Raw genomic sequence first — 12,425 nt, forward strand, 5'->3', positions numbered from 1 at the left:
ACAGGTGTGCACCACCAAGCCCGGCAAAACTGCGGAAACCTTTGCGCAGTGCTGCATTTGGATGTAGCACATCATCCAAAGGCCTGGGTGTGACAGGCTAGGACCCGGCTTGCCCCTGCTGGGGGGCTGGGAGGTTTACTCATTGGGGATGCCTTTGAAGGGAACTGTGACTCTCTCTCCCTCTCTCTCTGATTCCCACCAGGATGCCCAGTGCCTAACCACAGGCCCCAAAGCAATAGGGCCAAAACCCATACTAGGAATCCCAAGACCATGAGTCAAAATAAATCTTTCCTCTTTATAGGTTTCTCTGTCTCGGGCATTAGTCACAGCAACGGAAACTCTCAATCACCCAAATGCCCAGCCTCCCTCATAGAATCCTTTCCAGCAAAATGAGCCTCAGTAGGGCTCTTCCCGCCATCTACGCCCACCGTGGACAGGGGCTTCCCACTGTTAGTACAGCTCTGCGGCTCCAGGGCTGACCACACCCTCAGGTCCCATCCCAACCTCTTGCACGTCTGTCCAGATTGTGAGCCGGTGCCGACACCGCCTCTGCCCTTAGCCAGCAGGCCCCGTTCTGCCTAGCCGGGACCCTGCCACTCCACTCCCTGTGCCACTGCCCCCTGTGCCTCATGGGGTTTCCTGCCACATCCCAGGCCTCCCTATTCACTGTCCTGTCCCCCAGGGCCAGCAGGGTCTCCAGCTGTTGGGCTTCCCCATCCCCGTCGTCCCCGCCCCCGTCTGGCTCCATCGTGAACCCTGGCCACATCTGACCACAAGGATGTTCGAGGAGGAAGGGGACAGGGAGCTAGCTTCGAGGTGGCTTCCTGGTGGCAGGTGGACCCCACAGAGAAGCCATCCCCGAGGCCACAGTCCCTGACTGCTCACCTATCTCCCCGCCCCACCCCGACTTTGCCCAAGCCCCGGGTGGATTCTTCCTCACTCACGCACCCCTCAATGCCCCCACACTTCCGTCTCCTGCCAACCTCGACCCCAGCCTCACCTTCCCAGACCCCCCAACCTCCCCACGTGTGTCTCCACTCTGCACACGCTCAGCTGGTCCCTTCCCGCCCCCCGGAGTCCTCCTACCCCACGGTCCCGCAGCCCCGCGCCTCAATTGCCTTGCCTTGCAAGGTGACCACGCCCCCAGGTACCTGGAAAGGGGCGTGGCCTCCTCACCTGGTGACCTAGCGCAGCAGAGCAGCGGCCTCTAGCGGCCGGGCTGGGAAGCACAGGCCACCTCTCCTGGCTGACGGACCTGGGAGCCTCTCCTGTGCTCTGTTGTCCCCTGCACACCTACTGTGCGCCTGCCGAGTTTTCGGGCTCTGTGCATATAGCCCGAACCAGAAGAAAGCACCTCTGGCCTCAAGGAGCTAATATTCTAGGGGAAGAGGGAAGACGAGTAGATACGCTCAGAGACTGTTTAAGGGTACTGTGTTAGCTTTGTGTCCCTGTTAACACCTGAGGCAGCCACTAACAAAGAAAAACGAACCAAGGGTGGGGCTGCAAGCCTGTCATCGCAGTGCATGGAGGCTAAGGCAGGAGGATCGCAGTGAGTTTGAGACCAACCTGCACTGCATAATTAGTTCAAGGGCCGCACTACCACGCCTGGCTCCAAGACATTTTAATCAGCCCCCCCAAAAAAACCCTCACTCACGAGCAGTCACTCTCTCTGTTCCTCTCTCTGCTGCCCCCAGCCCTTCACAGCCCCCATCTGCTTTCTGCGATGGGTTCACCTGCTTCAGACATTGGTGTGAGTGAAGTCATAGATAATGACACCGTGTGATCTTTTGGGTTTGGTTTCTTTTGCTGAGCAGGCTCGCATTGCAGCATGTGTTGATGAGGACTTTTTTATTTCACATGCTAGCCCATGGCTCACCACCAAGCCTCCTCTCCCACCCCAGTTCTTTCCCTTCCACGGCTCAGTATCCTGAGCCAGGAGTGGTGGTGCACGCCTGTAATCCCAGTGGAGACTGAGGCAGAAAGGTGGCTGTGAGTTCGAGGCCAGCCTGAATCACATAGTGAGACCCTAGCTCAAAAAAACAGATAAATAAGTCCCAAGGTGCAGGTGCTGTTCCCTCGGTTTATCTCTGTACCCACTGATGAGCACATCAGTTGCTTTCCTCCTCAGCAATTGTGAATACAGTTGTGTGAACAGTCATGTACAAACATTTGTGAGTCCCCTTTTCCAAGTCTTACAACTTATTCCTAGGAGTGGACCTGCTGGATCACGTAGTAATTCTTGGTGGTGCTTTTTTTTGGTTTTTTGTTTTTGTTTTTTTGAGACATGATCTTGCTGTGTAGTTCAGGCTGAACTTGAACTCACTATGCAGCCCAGGCTGACTCTGAATTCATAGCAGTCCTCCTGCCTCAGTTTCCCAGGTGCTGGAACTACAGGTGTGCACCACCACACCCAACATCTACAATCTTTTAAGCATGTATGAAGGAGCTGGATGGGGTGGCACATGCCTGTCATCCCAGTACCTGGGAAGCTGAGGCAGGAGGATCACAAGTTGGGGCCCAGCTTGGACAATTTAGTGACTTAGTAGGACCCTGTCAAAATTTTTAAGAGGGGTGGGGACAGAGCTCAGTGTAAAGGCTCCTGGGGTTTAATTCCCTGTTCCAAAAAAAAAAAAAAGTCCTAGCTCTAACCTCTCAAGGTACCCTCTCTGCATCTCTTCTGTCTGCCCAGGCACTCAGGCCATAAATTCTGACTCATCTGTTCCCAGGATTCCATTCCCAGTGTGTTGCTTCATCTTTGAAATCCTCCTAGAATCCCCTCCCCCTGCCACATCTCCCACCTGCACCTACGCAGCTGCTGCCCCAGTCCCTGGCTTCTGCTCCAGGCCTCCTTACTGTGTCACCTGCAGTGGCCAGAGGGTGCTTGCGAGCACCTGAACCAGGTCCTCCCTGCTCTAATCAAGAACCTTCCATGGCTGCCACTTCACAGCCCACCAGGCCAGCATGCTCTGCCCATCCCCTCCTTATCCTCGCCTACGCCCAGTGCTCCGTTCACGCAGTCCCTCCACCAGCACAGTCCTCATGGCCCCACTGCCTAGTGATCTTTGCCAGGGTATCCCCAGCACCTAGCACAGTGCTGGGCCACAGTAGGTGATCAATAATATCCACTGACTGACTAAAGTCCACAAACATGTGTGCACAAAGTCAGCAGTTGGAATTAGTCCCTACTCTCATTCTATCCACCCAGCCCAATTCTGGGAGTTCTTTATCTTTTTTTTTTTTTTTTTTTTTTTGGTGCTGAGGATGACAACCAAGGGCATTCTACCAGGAACAGTGGGTACTTGGGAAGCTGAGCCCAGAGGATCGAAATTTCGAGTCTGCCTGAGCAACTTAGCTAGCTTGTCTCAGAATAAAAAACAGAAGGGTCTGAGGGTGTCGCTCAGTGATGGAGCCCTGTCCAGCATGTGTTGGGCCCAGGCTGCATCCCCAGCACCACAAAACAACCGCCCCACTCAGGCATCCCAAGGCCTGCACAGATTCACCACCCAGTACCTGCTTGCTGCTGCTCCCCAGGTCGGGCCATTCCTGCCCCCATTCCCATTCCGTTTATCACGCCCACTAGAAAGGGGCATCCTTGATTTTTTTTTTTTGGTACCTGGGATTGAACTCAGGACCTTGTGCTTGCAAGACAGGTGCAACACCACTGAGCTAAATCCCTGGCCCTGTTTTTTTTGGTACCGGGGATTGAACTTGGGTCCTTGTGCTTGCAAGGCAGGCCACCGAACCACTGAGCTAAATCCCTGGCCCTTTCTTTTGTTTTTTCAGACAGGGTCTCCCTAGGTAGTTTAGGCTGGCCATGAACTCACTATGTAGCCCAGGCTGACCTCAAACTCATGGTGATCCTCCTGCATCAACCTCCCAAGTGCTTGGATTACAGGCGTGCACCACCACGCCCAGCTCTAAGGGAGCCCTTGAGAAGGTTCCAGGCCCACCTGCCTGCTCTAGGACACTCTCTATGGCACCCATGGCGTTGGCACCCAGCAGCCGGTAAGGGTGCTCTGTCGGGGGACAAGCAAAGGAAAGGTCAGTGAACTGGAGGGTTGAAGACCCCCAACCCAGGCTGTCCTCCAACATGTGGCCATCGTGCAGGGGCCCTCAGGAGCCTGGCAGGGGACACTAAACATGGGGGGTGGCAACCAGAGCCCCGAGGCAGGGCAGGACAGTGGCCCAGCGGTGACCCAGTGCTACTGGCTCAGAATGTGGGGCTCCCAAGATGCGTGGTGTTCCCAAGAATGTGGGTGTTGCAGGCGTGATATGGCGACAGCGTTAGGGTATTGGCGCCGCTCCACAAGTCAAGAACTCAGCAACCGGACGATGGAAAGGCCTTTATTCTTGGCAAAGCGGAAGTGCAGCAGCGCTGAGGGATGTTAGGTGCCCTTTCATATGTTATAAAGGGCCCAGAAGAAAGAGATGGGACAGGAGGTGCCTCATAGGTTTCCTTTTCTTGTAAGGGACGATTTGGGGAGGGCGAAACCTAAGTCAGTTTAGGAAACCGAAACTTATCAGGGCTTTGGAGGAAGGGGAAACTGGGCTGCTTACATTTCCCCCTTTTTGTTTGTTATGGCCTCAGGAAGAGGGGCAATGAATCTCTCTTCTGTAGCTACTTCCTGCTGAAAAGGGGCAGGTGTGGGGTGATGCGAGGCCAAGGGAGGGATCTTTGTTCTGTTATCTCTTATCCTTGTGAAGGGCTGCTTGTTTAGGGGTTTCCGGGGATGCAATAATGGCAGGATCGCAGAGTGACGGGGGTTGATCTGGGCGTGTATAGGAACTCAGGGGGCAGCACAGCCATCGGGAGGGAGGCCTAAAGCGGCGAGGAAGAAATTCATTAAAATGTACCTTAAAGGTTTTATATACGGATGATGAAAAGGACTTTCCTTGACAAAAATCAAAGAATAATAACACTGCCAGGGAGTTATGTACGTAACTTTTTAGGGGCCTTGAAGTTTTGTCAGTGGGAACTGCATTATCCTGGGAGCAGGACTAGGTTGTTTTGTCTCTGCCATGATGAGTCTTAGGAGGAGCTCACATACTCAGCACAGAAAGGGCAATCTCTGGGTGAGTACGAGCGGCAGATCAGGTCTCTTTGAGTAGGCGACAGGTACCGTTGTGAGATATGTGAAAAGAATTGTGTGTCCCATATTAGGGGTTGGGAGAGTTTTGGGGCCCTTGGGAGATTTTAATCTAATGGCTCAACTTGTAGTTGTTTTGGGGGTGGGAGCGTAAGCCAGCAGATAAGGAGAAGGGTATAGAAGGCAACTTTTTCTGAGCTAAAATCTTGGCGGGTTCCCTGATAGAAATTGTCTGTGATCCACTCTATAATTCCATCTGGACCCTTCCAGGGGGCAGTGCCAGTGAAGATCTTGTTGTAGCTGGGTTATGAGATGCTGAAATCATAGATGAATCCTGATCCAGGTCATGGAACTGTATCTAGGACAGGTTAGGAATCAGTCCGAGGGGCCCACTCGCGGAAAACCGTGGTTTCTTCTTGGAGCTCAAGAACTTGGTTGGGAGGAGCCTGTAAGACAAGCTAGGTAACAGTCTGATGAGACAATTTAGATATTTGTATCTGTAGGAAGCGGAACAGACAAGGAGAGACAGCTGCCAAGCCCAATATTAGAATTATGGGGGTTAGCAAGGGGAGGAGAGCCAGCAAAGGTGGGTTATTACTGAGCCATGAGAAACCCTGCGGGGCCTGGTTTAACTGGCGCCTTCGATTTTCAAGATCTTCTTGCAGGGAATGTATCTTGTTGGTGACTATTCCTGACTGGTTAACAGAAAAAGCAGCTCTTTTGGAGAGCTAGGCAGAGCCCTCCTTCTCCCGCCAGCAGGAGGTCTAGCCCGCGGCGATTTTGTAATACTACCCGGGCTAGGGAGTTGCTCTGTTGTTGAAGGGTCAGGATTATTTGACCGGTTCAGTGTATGTCTTTCCTGTGTTGTTGGCTTAGTGATTTAAAGCTAGCCACTGAGTGGACAATGCCCTCTGTGCCGGTGGCTAGACCGACTGTTGCTCCAAGTACAGCGATGAGGGGAAGAATGGCAATTTGCAAAGATCTTTTTCGGTGGCCCAGGATGACAGATACTGAAGGTATAGGGACGGGGTCATCTCCTGCTATGAGCTTGAAGTCAGGGATTCTGAAAACGGGGGCGCATACAGCAGCAAAATTAATAGGCTGTGCCTAGTATAGAGCGGTCCAACGCAAATGGAATAGCAAAGGGTCGCACCTGTTAGGGAGATGGGAAGGGAATGTGGAAATCTCATCACATTGTGTAGGGGTTAATGTGGTGTGGTGTTATTTTAAGTGAAAGCATCGGGAGATTGGAGGTGGGCTGATATCACTGAGAAGGGTTGAGGCGTTAGGGGTGCTGCTTGTTACGTTGGAGAATGTGAAATTGTTGGTGGGGAAGACCATAGAGACAGCCTGTAATTTGGTGTGTGGAAGACCTTGCAGGTTTAGTCCTATCCAGCATCCCCGGCTAGACTGGGGGAGGTGTTTGACTAAGGGATACATCCTGAGGATAGAGTCACAGGTGAGCTGGAGCTGTTGAGATTTAAGGCAGAGAGGTTGAGATGTAGTTTGAAATGTTGGTTAAGAATTAGGGGGTGATTATTAACAATCTGTATAATATGTGATGGCAGTGGAGGGGTAGTCAGGGGGGCATACGGAAGTCTGAGCTTTGATGTTAAATTCCACTCCAGGGTCAATCGTGGAAGTGAGATAGAGCCGCAGGCCCCAAGAGTGTCCCAGCAACCAGCTGGGATCGCTAGAATTGAGGATAGAAATGGTAGTTTTGTAGCAGAAAGTACTGCAGGACATATTGGGGTAGTTTGTTGGTGTCCAGGAAATAAAAGGGTCTGAGCTCGATTTCCAAGTTGCTATGGACTCACAGCCCCACTTGCTGCAGTGAAACTGGTTGGAGCCATGGCAAGAGGAGTCTGGATTTCCACTGGGACATAGATAGGGCTGCACTGGATGGCTTCCCAGGGCATTTGCTGCCTCTATAGAGCACTGCTTGGAGTTATCTCCTGAGTTTGGACCCCACCACCTAGTTAAGGAAGGAGTATGAACATTACTGGAGCGTTCAAAGAATCGACAGAGACTGACCTCGAACTTGATCTGGGCCCCAGCGGTGGCTGAAACTCTTGCTATTGTCAGGGGGTCTGTGCCTGTTCGTGACAGGGACCAGATGAGCTGGGAAGTGGTTGAGGACCCAGGGGACTGTAGCGTCGGAGAGAAGAGGGGGAGAAGGAAAAGGGAGAGGAGGACGAGGGTCTTGGGTGGCATCTTACAGCTCGGTTTCAGAACCAGTTTCGGGACTCTCTGGAACTCGGGTGAGCTGAAGCTTCAGTGGCCCCGTTTCTTGCGCCTTAAAGGATGTGGGACCTTCCGACTTTTGTACTTGATCTGCAGCGACAGGTGAGTTAAGGAATGAATGGTTTTATGCGTGAGCTATGAAACCACCCTTGGAGAGTATTTAATTTAATGGCCGTGGGAGTAGACAAAATTATTTTATATGGTCCCAGCCATTCGGGGCTTAAAGGTTCTTCTGTCTTATGGGTAGGGGCAACTAGTACTTGATCACCTGGGTGATAAATGTGGGCAGGGATGGCCGCGGGGCTGGCACGAGTGTATCTGCGTGATTCCATAGTAAAGAGTGTATAAAAGGCAGCAAGGAGAAAGTGTCAGGAATCAGAGTGGTGGCTCTAGGAGAGAGGCCTGCAGGTACCATAGGGCAACTGTCCATCCGCTGAAAGGCGGAAAGACCGGAGGGCCGTTTTGGCAATGAGTGTAAGCAAAGGAGGGCCAGGGGTAGGAGCGTGATCCAATCGAGGGGGAGTTCGATTGTAAGTTTAGTCAGTATTGTTTTTAGCGATTGGTTTGATCTTTCGCCTTTTCCTGATGACTGAGGGGTGAGAGGGGATGTGGAAATGCCATGGAATTCCCAGGGCCTTGGTAAGGTTTTGAGACACATTGGAGGTAAATTTGGGGCCGTTATCAGATTGAGGAGAACAGGGGGTGCCAAATTGAGGAATGGTCCCCTTGAAGAGAAACAAGGCAACAGTGGATGCTCATTTATTGATGGTTGGAAAGGCTTCACACCACCCCGAAAAGGTATCTGCAAGCACCAGGAGGTATTTGACTCTTTTGACCTTGGGCATATGAGTATAATCTAATTGGCAATCAGTCCCTGGGAGGAGACCTCGGGCCTGATGGGTAGGCAAGCAAGGCGGTCGACACACGTTGGGATTGGTTCGCTGACACGCATTGCAGGATTTGGGAAGGTCATCGAGGAAAGCTGAGTCAGAAGGGGATAAGGGAAGAAAAGACTTGATGAAGCGATACGAGGCTTGGGCGCTGGGGTGGAAAAGTTTGTGGCGATAGGCGAGAAGCTGGTGAGCAGAGGGCGCGTCAGGAGGCGGGGTGTGCTGAGAGGGGATAAGGGCGAGAATGTGGGGCCTTGGAGGGGGAGTAGGGCCGCCACGCAGGCCACCTGGTCGGCTCAGCTGTTGCCTTCCGAGACGGTCGAGTGATCGCTCTGGTGTGAGTTAACATGGGATATGCTGTTAGCAGTGGGTAAGTGGGATGCCTCAAGGAGGCGAAGTATGTGTTTGGAGTTGATAATGGGGCTTCCTTTAGTGGTGCAAAATCCTCTTTCTTTCCAAATGGCTGCATGTGAGAGAAGGATGTGGAAAGCGTATTTAGAATCTGTGTAAATAGAGTTTTCCTGAAGCCAAAGTAAAGGCTCGAGTAAGGGCGTAAGTTCTGCTTGCTGATTGGTGGTGTGTGAGGGTAGGGGCTACACGGGAGAAGGTCATCAACATAAGGCAGACACTGAGAGGGTAAGGGGTGAAGATCTTGGGCTAAAATCTGCCTGAAAAGGTGAGGACTATTTCGGAAGCCTTATGGTAAGAATGTCCAAGTGAGTTGACAGGAAGTTTGGTTTCAGTGTGGAGATAGGAGAAGCCCTGATCATGAGGGATTTCGCTCTATTTGCCCAGTCGCTTGCAGAAGTTATACAGATCCTGAATGAATGAGGGATCAAAGGAGTCAAAGGAAGCCATGAATTTTGATTATCTAGTTTGTATTGGGACTAAATTTCAGTAGACAGCCGAATGAGATGTTTAGGCTTTAAATCTAGGCCATCTAGATGATGTAGTAGGCACCCCAAGGGGCAATCCACCAGTATGGATTGTCCTGAGCCCATGGTGACCCGCAAGGTGACAAGGACTTAGAGGAGGGTGAAGAGGGCCGTCCGGAGGCTAAGGCATGCCAATCTCTGGAACGGGCCTCAGTATGATGGGCAGAGGTTGGGGTGATCATCACCCCTCACCAAGACAGTGCCAGACCACAAGTGGGCCCTTGGAGGCTTGAGACCTGACATCAGGGTTTTTGGGCAAGAGTTGCGGTAGCAACTGGAACACTGTAGCTCAAGGCTCTGAAAGGTTGAGGTCACCAGATGGTGTAGGGCACCCCAACCCGGGATCTTAGGGATATTCGGTCCCCATCTGGGGTACTCACCTATCTGGATGAGGTCTAGCGTCTGGGCGAGTGGATGTGAGCCGGAAGGGAGGTCAATACTTGGAGCGCGGAAGGAATCGGGGCTCGGACCCAACTGGTGTGTGTTCTGAGGGCTCCCGATCCCACTACTGACACCAAATGTTAGGATACTGGCACCTCTCAACAAGTCAAGAACTCAGCAACCGGCTGATGGAAAGGCCTTTATTCTTGGCAAAACAGAAGCACAGCCGCGCTGAGGGATGTTAGGTGCCTTTTTTTGTTATAGAGGGCCCAGAAGAAAGAGATGGGTTGTGTGTTGCCTGGTGATTGGTCAGGGGTAGATCAGGAGATGGGACGGGAGGTGCCTGATAGGTTTCCTCTTCTTGTAAGGGAAGGTTTGGGGAGGGCAAAACCTAAATCAGCGTAGGAAACCGAAACTTATCAGGGCTTTGGGGGAAGGGGATCAGGGCTTTGGGGGAAGGGGAAACTGGGCTTACACACAAGAGTCCTCCGGCATTGGGTGCACAGAAGGTGGGGTGACCACGCGCAGGTTTTACAGAATGAGGGGCACCAAAGATGCGGGACACTCTGGCACAGGGTCCCCAAGAACCGGATGCACAGAACGTGGGGTGCATGAGGTGTAAGACCTGCAGGACACTCAGCATGGGGTTCCTGAGGCACCAGGTTGGACGCTGGATTGGGAGTCCTGGGGTCGGGGACCACGCGACAGGAGCAGAGCTAGGTGAATCTGCAGGCGCGCTCACAAACGCTGCCGTGCCAGACCCCTGCCAGACGCGGCCTCCACTGCGACTGCGCAGCCCTGGGGTCTGGGGGCCTCCCGACTCTTTTCACGCCCCCAGCCAATCTGCACTCTCTGCCTCCGGCGCCCGCGAATCTACAGGACGCGGCGCGGGTGGAGCTGGCGAGCCGATTCCGGCCACCACCAGGGGCGCTACTCAACCACAGGTGTGGGGAACCAGAGGTGGGTCTATCTAGAAGGGAATTTCCTACGGGGATATTTGCAAATGGGGCCGAGGGTCTCTTAAAGGAGGCCATCATGTGCCCCACGCTACCTCCCAGGTCCCAAGCTGCAGCCGCTTAGGGGTCTTGGAGATGGAGAACTCTGGCTTTCCCTGGGTTCCAGGTCCTGGCCCCCTTGCAATTTTGCTTTTGCTTTCTTTTGTGGTGCTGGGGATAGAACCCAGGGCCTGCTGCACCCTAAAGCAAGCACTCTGCCATAAAGCATCCCCCGTCCCCGGGGTTTACAGAAAGCTGGCTGCCTTGCTGCGTGTGTGGGGGAATCGTGTCCTGGTTGCACCCTGAAGCACTGTGCCCACTGCTCAGCACCTCAGTGCCTTCTGTGAGTCTGCTGATATCTTATGTCTCAAAGTGGAAAAGTGAGGCACCCAACAGAGCTGCAGTCAACCACAAAGGGATGGGATATTTTTTGCACCCACCAACCGCCACGGGTCTGCAGATCCAGTTGCCCGGACCTAGCCATTTACATTCAAGGCCACAACTCCAATGACACACACCTGTCCACTGTGCCCCGAGGTGCTAGGGCCAGATGTGGCCCAGATGTGAACCCCTGTGCAGTTCTGGAAAGGTTGTGTTTAGAAGGAAAGAGAGGGTTGTCAGAGAGGTACTCAGCTAGGCTCAAAGTCTGGGTTCCCTGCCTCTCTCCTACTTCAGCCACCAGGGAGTGCTTCTTCGAAGGGATTCTTGGAGACCAGATTCAAATCTGCCCAAGTTTTAGGGATTTACCACCCTCCCACACCCACACACACATAGGATTGAAACCAAGTGCCTTTTCGTTGGGTTACATGCCCAGCCCTTTTTATTTATTGATTTGTTAAAATTTTGAGACAGTGTCATTATGTAGTTCAGGCTAGCCTTGAGCCCACTATCTAGCCTAGGCTGGCCTTGAACTCAAACAGTCCTCCTGTCTCAGCTTCTCGAATGCTGGGATTATAGGCATGCTCCACTACAACCGGCTGGCCCTTTTTATTTTGGGGGACAGGTTCTCCTTAAATTGTCCAGGCAACACTTGAATTTGAATCCTCATGCCTCAACCTCCCAAATACTGAGATCACAGCAAGGCTTGTGCCACTGGGCCTGGCATCTACTTTAAAATCCTTTCCCTGTTCCTCGTACTTTCTGCAGAGACTCCAGTGAGCCACAGAGGGCCTTTTTACCTCACCTCTATCCACAGTAATCCCCTTCCTCTAAAATCCAGATCAGGATTTACCTGCCCTACCCCCACTCTCCTTTCTGGGATGCTCAGATTCAGCCAGACCGAAGTTTGCAGGAGCTGCCTGCTTTAATAGTTAGGCCTCATTTGGACGGACTCCCTTCCCTGACGATCCAATCCCAGGTTTCACTCCTCCCCGGTTGTCAGTCTTAGAGTTGTACCCATCTTTCATAAAATGGTGCCAGCAGCTGCTTCCAGGCCCGGCCTCCCGAGATCCTAGCCGGGTTTTAGCTTTGGGGCCTCTCCCCGACCCTCTTCCCTCCAGGATTTTGCCCCTTCCGTCGCCCAGCCCCCACCCTGCACCGATTTGTCTATTCTGTTGAAGTGCCTATTTTTGGCGTGGGGCCCGGTTTCAGAACCCCCACCGTGGGTCTTGGCAGTCACAACTCTGGCTCGGGGGATCCCAGCCAGGTCGCGCCTTCCCTGCTCGGGAGAGGGGACGCAAGGCTCCCTCTTGCAGCCTCAGCCCGGAACCTGCTCCCTGGCAGCCTCCCCAGGCCTCCGATCTCAAGCTTGTTCCTTGCCCTACTTCTTGAAGTCCACACCAGCTGCAGTGTAGGAGCTAGGCTGTGAAAATCCATCTCAGGTTTTTGCTCTTGCCCTCAACCTACCCCCCCCCAACCAGACGTCTGAAGTGTTCATAGACCCTAACCTTCCTC

General features: G+C 52.9%; 1 long non-coding RNA gene across 1 annotated transcript; it reads right to left on the bottom strand.

Annotated features, from left to right (window-relative positions):
• Positions 1–4,328: 4,328 nt before the first annotated feature.
• Positions 4,329–9,804, bottom strand: LOC104854811. The gene is made up of 2 exons (XR_778218.3): positions 9,537–9,804; positions 4,329–7,421 (listed from the first exon to the last, which is right to left on the bottom strand). It is a non-coding gene; the product is annotated as an uncharacterized LOC104854811 (long non-coding RNA).
• Between the last annotated feature and the right edge of the window lie 2,621 nt (positions 9,805–12,425).

The sequence above is a fragment of the Fukomys damarensis genome, unplaced genomic scaffold (genome assembly GCF_012274545.1).
Source record: "Fukomys damarensis isolate Sample0158 unplaced genomic scaffold, DMR_v1.0_HiC HiC_scaffold_30, whole genome shotgun sequence".
In the NCBI taxonomy this organism is placed as follows: domain Eukaryota; kingdom Metazoa; phylum Chordata; class Mammalia; order Rodentia; family Bathyergidae; genus Fukomys; species Fukomys damarensis.